Below are 7712 nucleotides of genomic sequence, written 5' to 3'. Positions count from 1 at the left end.
AGATGGCGTCAGGCACTCTTCCAGCATCTTTTCAGTTGTTCTGCATCTCACAAATGTTCTTCTGTGTGATCCAAACACCTCAAACTTCGATTCGTCTGTCCATAACTCTTTTTTCCAATCTTCCTCTGTCCAATGTCTGTGTACTTTTGCCCATATTAAACTTTTCCTTTTAATAGCCAGTCGCAGATATGGCTTTTTCTTTGCCACTCTGCCCTGAAGGCCAGCATCCCGGAGTCGCCTCTTCACTGTAGACGTTGACACTGGCGTTTTGCGGGTACTATTTAATGAAGCTGCCAGTTGAGGACCTGTGAGGCGTCTATTTCTCAAACTAGAGACTCTAATGTACTTGTCTTGTTGCTCAGTTGTGCAGCGGGGCCTCCCACTTCTCTTTCTACTCTGGTTAGAGCCTGTTTGTGCTGTCCTCTGAAGGGCACACCGTTGTAGGAAATCTTCAGTTTCTTGGCAATTTCTCACATGGAATAGCCTTCATTTCTAAGAACATAGCCTTCATTTCTAAGAACAAGAATAGATTGTCGAGTTTCACATGAAAGCTCTCTTTTTCTAGCCATTTTGACAGTTTAATCGAACCCACAAATGTAATGCTCCAGATTCTCAACTAGCTCAAAGGAAGGTTAGTTTTATAGCTCCTCTAAACAGCAAAACTGTTTACAGCGGTGCTAACATAATTGCACAAGGGTTTTCATGTGTTTTCTAATCATCCATTAGCCTTCTAACACAGTTAGCAAACACAATGTACCATTAGAACACTGGAGTGATGGTTGCTGGAAATGGGCCTCTATACACCTATGTAGATATTGCATTAAAAACCAGACATTTGCAGCTAGAATAGTCATTTAGCACATTAACAGTGTATAGAGTGTATTTCTGATTCATTTAATGTTATCTTCATTGAAAAAAACTGTGCTTTTCTTTCAAAAATAAGGAAATTTCTAAGTGACCCTAAACTTTTGAACGGTAGTGTACATTTTCTTTGAAAGAATGTAGATTTTCATTTTCATGGCCCATTTTCAATAATTTCTGCAAAAAACCTGCGGGGTCAAAATGCTCACTACACCCCTAGATGGATTCCTCAAGGGGTGTCGTTTTCTCAATGGAGTAACTTTTTGGGCGTTTTCACTGTTTTGGTCCCTTAGGGGCTTTGCAAATGCGACATGGCCTCCGCAAACAATTTCTGCTAAATTTGAGCTCCAAAAGCCAAATGGCGCTCTTTCCCTTCTAAGCTCCGCCGTGTGTCCAAACATCCGTTTATAACCACATGTGGGGAATTGTTTTACTCGGGAGAAATTGCTTTACAAATGTTGTGGTCCTTTTTTTCCTTTAGTCCTCGTGGAAATTATAAAAAATTAGCTAAACCTACATTTTCTTTGAAAGAATGTCGATTTTCATTTTCACGGTCTACTTCCAATAATTTCTGTAAAAAACCTGCGGGGTCAAAATGCTCACTATACCCCTAGATCAGTGGCGTAACTACCGCCGTAGCAGCCGTAGCGGCTGCTACGGGGCCCACGGCATGAGGGGGCCCGTGTCGCCCGCCGGCACGGGCCCCCACCATGGCCGGAGGCTCTGCTAGCAGCCGCTATGGCTGCTACAGCGCGACGCCACTGAACAGTACGGCAGAGCAGGGAGGTATCTCCCCCCTCTGCCATTAAACAAAAGACATGTATCCCCTATCCACAGGATAGGGGATACATGTGTGATCGCTGGCAGCGATAAGGAGAACGGGGGACTGAAAGTCCCCTGAAGTTCTCCATCACAAACCTCGGACTTCCGGGGTCTGTGTCGGCAGCTCCGTAGAAATGAATGGAGCGCCGGTCGCGCTTGTGCGCATGCGTGACCAGCGCTCCTTTCATTTTTAGTGAGCTGCGCAGATGCCGGAAGTCAGAGGTTAGTCATGGAGATCTTCGGTAGACTTTCAGTCCCCCGTTCTCCCCATCAATGCCAGCGATCACACATGTATCCCCTATCCTGTGGATAGGGGATACATGTCTTTTATTAGGACACACTGTAGGTCTCATTTTTTTTGGGAGGGGGGACGCTGTATGGCGTTCCCTACAGGGGGGGGCTGTATGGCGTTCCCTACAGGGGGGGCTGTATGGCGTTCCCTACAGGGGGGGCTGTATGGCGTTCCCTACAGGGGGGGCTGTATGGCATTCTCTACGGGGGGGCTGTGTGGCGTTCCCTACAGGGGGGACGCTGTGTGGCGTTCCCTACAGGGGGGACGCTGTGTGGCGTTCCCTACAAGGGGGAAACTCTGTATGGCGTTCCCTACGGGGAGGGATGTATAGCGTTCCCTACAGGGGGGCTGTATGGCGTTCCCTACAGACCCCCCCTGTAGGGAACGCCATACAGACTCCCTGTAGTTAACGCTATACAGCCCCCCTGTAGGTAACGCCATACAGTCCCCCCTGTAGATAACGCCATACAGACCCCCTGTAGGAAACGCCATACAGCCCCCCCGTAGGGAACACCATACAGACTCCCTGTAGGTAACGCTATACAGCCCCCCTGTAGATAACGCCATACAGTTCCCCCTCTAGATAACGCCATACAGCCCCCTCTGTAGATAGCGCCATACAGTCCCCCCTTTTGATAACGCCATACAGCCCCCTCTGTAGATAGCGCCATAGAGCCCCCTCTGTAGATATCTACAAAGGGGGCTGTATGGCGTTATCTACAGGGGGGCTGTATGGCGTTATCTACAGGGGGGCTGTATGGCGTTATCAAAAGGGGGGGTTTGTAAAAAAGGCACTATCTACAAGGGGGGGGGGGTTGGGTGACACCCGGGGAGGGGGGCCCCAGTCAAAAGTTTGCTATGGGGCCCAGTCTTTCCTAGTTACACCCCTGCCCTAGATAATTTCCTCAAGGGGTGTAGTTTCCCAAATGGGGTCACTTTTGGTGGATTTCCACTGTTTTGGCACCGAAAGAGTCCTTGAAACCTGACATGGTGCCTAAAATATTTTCTAATAAAAAGGAGGCCCCAAAATCCACTATGTGCTCCTTTGCTTCTGAAGCCGGTACTTCAGTCCAGTAGCACACTAGGGCCACATGTGGGATATTTCTAAAAACTGCAGAATCTGGGCAATAAATATTGAGTTGCGTTTCTCTGGTAAAAACTTCTGTGTTACAAAAAAAATAGATTAAAAATTCATTTCTGCAAAAAAAAATGAAATTTGAAAATGTCACCTCTACGTTGCTTTAATTCCTGTGAAACGTTTAAAGGGTTAAGAAACTTTCTAAATGCTGTTTTGAATACTTTGAGGGGTGAAGATTTTAAAATGGGGTGACTTTTTGGCGGTTTCTAATATATAAGGCCCTAAAAGCCGCTTCACAACTGAACTGGCCCCTGTAAAAATAGCCTTTTTGAAATTTTCTTGAAAATGTGAGAAATTGCTGCTAAAGTTCTAAGCCTTGTGACGTCATAGAAAAATAAAAGGACGTTCAAAAAACGATGGCAATCTAAAGTAGACATGTGGGGGATGTTAATTAGCAACAATTTTGTGTGGTATAACTGCCTGTCTTACAAGCAGATACATTTACATTTAGAAAAATGCTAATTTTTCACACAATTTTGGTGTTTTTCACTGGTAAATATTGAATTTATCGACCACATTTTTCCACTATCATAAAATCCAATGTGTCACGAGAAAACAATCTCAGAATCTCTTTGATAGGTAAAAGCATTCCGGAGTTTATTACCACATAAAGTGAAATATGTCAGATTTTAAAAAATGGGTCTGGTCCTGAAGGCCAAAATGAGCTTGGTCCTGAAGGGGTTAATTATTAATTTTTCACAAAGTTTATCAACAAATATTGTATTTTAACCCCTTCCCGACATTTGTCGTACGTATACGACATGGAGAGCCAGTGCTTCCCGCAAAATGTCGTATACTTACGCCAAATGCTTGGCACCGGCTCAGAAGCTGAGTCGGCGCCATCATCGCCGGGTATCTGACAGCTGACATCCGGCTGTAATGGCGGGGACCGAAATTAGCTTTGATCCCCGCCATTAACCCCTTCAATGCAGCGTTCAAACGTGATCGCTACATTTAAGGTGTTTGCAGCTCATCGGAACCTTAGCAATGAAATTGCCGGGGTTTCCGGTGGCTGCAATGGCAACCGGAGGCCTAATACTGGCCTCCCGGTCTGCCTAGCACTGAAGCCGGTCAAGATCTGCCCGGCGGCGGAGCCTGATCGGTTTCCGTAGCCGCCGGCAAGATGGCGCCAGCTCAGGAGCTGATCCGGCGTCATCAGCGGTGGAAGTCAGCTGTATGTTACAGCTGACATCCACCTGTAACGGCAGGAACCGGAGCTAGCTCCGATCCCTGCCATTAACCCCTTCGATGCAGCAATCAAAAGCGATTGCTGCATCGTAGCGGTTACTAGCAGATCTCCAGCCCTGACAGGCAACCAGGACTGGCGACTGCTGCTATGGCAACAGGAGACACTATGGCCTCCTGCTCTGCCATTACGGAGGCCGATTAGGCCCCGCCGGGAGGCGAAGCCTAATCGGCTTGCTGTCAGTGAATAACTGACAGAGCTAATACATTCCACTACGTAGCTAGTGAAATGTATTAGAAAATAAATAAATCTGACAGTTGAACCGTCAAGTGTAAAAAAAAAAGTATAAAAAAGTGAAAAAAATAAAAGTTTGAAAACAATAAAGGTTTTAAGTAATAAAATAAAACGCAATCACCCTTTTGGTCTTATCAAGTCCTTTATTATTGAAAAATAATAATAAACCATACGTATTTTTATTATCGCCATGACCATAACGACCAGAGTTATTAAAATATTATATTATTTATTGCACGCGGTGAACAGTGTCAAAAAAAAAAGTTAAAAACTTTACCAGAGTTTTTGTTTTTTGGTCACTTTGCCCTACAAATATTGGAATAAAAAGTGATCAAAAAGTTTCACATATCCAAAAATGGTACCTATAAAAACTTTAGCTTGTCTCGCAAAAAACAAGCCCTCATATAGCTCCGTTGACAAAAAAGTTAAAAAGTTATGATTCTCACAACTTGGTGACAGAAAAAATACGTTCTTTTTACAAAAGTAATTTTATTGTGCAAAAAGTTGTAAAACATAAAAAAGTGCCATAAATTAGGTATCGCCGGAATCGTACTGACCCGCAGAATAAAGTTAACATTTATAACGCGTGGTGAACGCTGTATAACAAAAAATTAAAAAAACGATGCCAGAATTGCGTTTTTTTTGTTTACCTGGCCTCCCAAAAAATAGGATAACAGATGATCAAAAAGTTGCATGTACCCCAAAATGGTACCAATAGTAACTACAGCTCGTCCCGCAAAAAAAAGCCCTCATACCACTACGTCTATGAAAAAATAAAATTAGTTCTGGCTCCAATAAGTCAGGAAATAAAAAATATGCAGTTGTGCCGGCCCGAGGGGAACATTTCTTCTGTTTCAAGAGGCGATTTATCAATGACCTAAAATTAGGGAACCAGGAAGGGGTCGACTCAAACATATCTGCTAGAAGCGAGGGCGCCCGTATTATACCAGGACAACACTTTCCCAGCAAAATTCCCCAAACTGCAAAGGTGCGGAGTGTGGACCAAAAGGGGGATAAAAAAAGGACGCCATATATCAGTGCGACACCGACCTGTGCAGAAAGGATTGTTTCACAGCGTAACACACATCTATGGATCATTTTATTGTTTTTTTACCCCATTATTATGCCTCCTGACTATGCCCCTGATTTACTCTGCCCAACTTACATGTACCCCCACTTAATAAATGGAAACACCAGCAATACTCAAACGAATCTACTACCAAGCAAAATCTGCTCTCCAAAAGCCAAATGGCGCTCCCTCCTCTCTGAACCCTACAATGTGCCCAAGCAGCAGTTTCCTTCCACATATATGGCATTGTCATACCCGGGAGAACCCTTTTAACACTTTTTGGAGTGTGTGTCTCCAGCGTCATAAGCTGGGCATGACATATTTGCCACTGAAATGGCATATTTAGGGAAAAATATAACTTTTTAATTTGCATCATCCGCAGTGCAATAATTTATGGAAAAGACACGTGGGGTGAAAATGCTCACTACACCTCTTAATAAATGCCTTGAGGGGTGTCGTTTCCAAATGGGGACACTTCTCAGGGGTTTCTTTTTATTATTTCACATCTAAAGCCTCTGCAGTTGTGAACCAATACTTTGTAAATCGACAAATTAGGCCTCAATTTTAAATGGTACTCTCTCACTCCTGAGCCTGGTCGAATGTCCAGGCAAAAGATTATTGCCGGGCTCCTAGCATCATAGTTATGTACGATGCTAGGAGTCCCTGACTCTCTGCAGGACAACTGTCCCGTACTGTAATCATGTTTTCAGTACGGGACAGTAGTTCCACGGAGAGGCAGGGACTCCTAGCATCGTACATAACTATGATGCTAGGAGCCCGGCTCCCTGCACTGAGTTCGGTCCGGGACTTCCGGCCGAAATACGTCCGTCCATTACGGACGTTAATGTGGTCGTGTGAACCCAGCCTAAGCCCTGCCGTGTGTTCAAACAGCCGGATATTACCACATATGGGGTATTGTTTTACTCGGGAGAAATTGCTTTACAAATTTTGTGGTGCTTTTTCTCCTTCAGTCCTTGTGGAAATGAGAAAAAATTAGCTAAACCTATATTTTCTTTGAAAAAATTTAGATTTTTATTTTCAGGGCCTATTTCCAATAATTTCTGCAAAAAAAATTGTGGGGTCAAATCGCTCACTCTACCCCTAGATAATTTCCTCAATGGGTGTAGTTTCCTCAATGGAGTCACTTGTGGGGGGGTTTCCACTGTTTTGTCCCCTCAGGGGCTTTGTAAATGTGACATGGCCTCCGCAAACCATTCCTGCTAAATTTGAGCTCCAAAAGCCAAATAGCGCTCTTTCCCTTCTAAGCCCTGCCGTGTCTCCAAACAGCCATTTATTACCACATGTGGGGTATTGTTTCACTCGGGAGAAATTGCTTTACAAATTTTGTGGTGCTTTTTCTCCTTTAGTCCTTGTGGAAATGAGAAAATAAATCGCTAAACCTACATTTTCTTTGAAAAAATGTTGATTTTAATTTTCACGGCCGACTTCCAATAATTTCTGTAAAAAACCTGTGCAGTCAAAATGCTCACTATACCCCTAGATAATTTCCTTGAGGTGTGGAGTTTCCCAGATGGGGTCACTTTTGGGGGATTTTGGCACCGCAAAAGCCCTTCAAACCAGACATGGTGCCTAAAATATATTCTAACAAAAATAAGGCCCCAAAATCCTCTAGGTGCTCCTTTGCTTCTGAGGCCGGTGATTCAGTCCAGTAGCACGCTACAGCCACATGTGGGATATTTCCTAAAACTGCAGAAACTGGGCAACAAATATTGAGTTGCATTTCTCTGGTAAAACCTTCTGTGTTATAAAAAAAATTGTATTAAAAATGTATTTCTGCAAGAAAATATGAAATTTGTAAATTTCACCTCTACTTTGCTTTCATTTCTGTAAAATGTGTAAAGGGTTAAGACATTTTGTAAATGCTGTTTTGAATACTTTGAGGGATGAAGTTTTTAAAATGGGGTAACTTTTTGGGGGTTTCTAATATATAAGGCCCTCAAAGCCACTTCACAACTGAACTGGCCCCTGTAAAATAGCCTTTTGAAATTTTCTTGAAAATGTGAGAAATTGCTGCTAAAGTTCTAAGCTT

The sequence above is a fragment of the Rhinoderma darwinii genome, unplaced genomic scaffold, assembly GCF_050947455.1.
Source record: "Rhinoderma darwinii isolate aRhiDar2 unplaced genomic scaffold, aRhiDar2.hap1 Scaffold_1032, whole genome shotgun sequence".
NCBI lineage: Eukaryota > Metazoa > Chordata > Amphibia > Anura > Rhinodermatidae > Rhinoderma > Rhinoderma darwinii.
The sequence above is the reverse complement of the archived record's forward strand: the minus strand, read 5'-3'. Positions refer to the sequence as shown.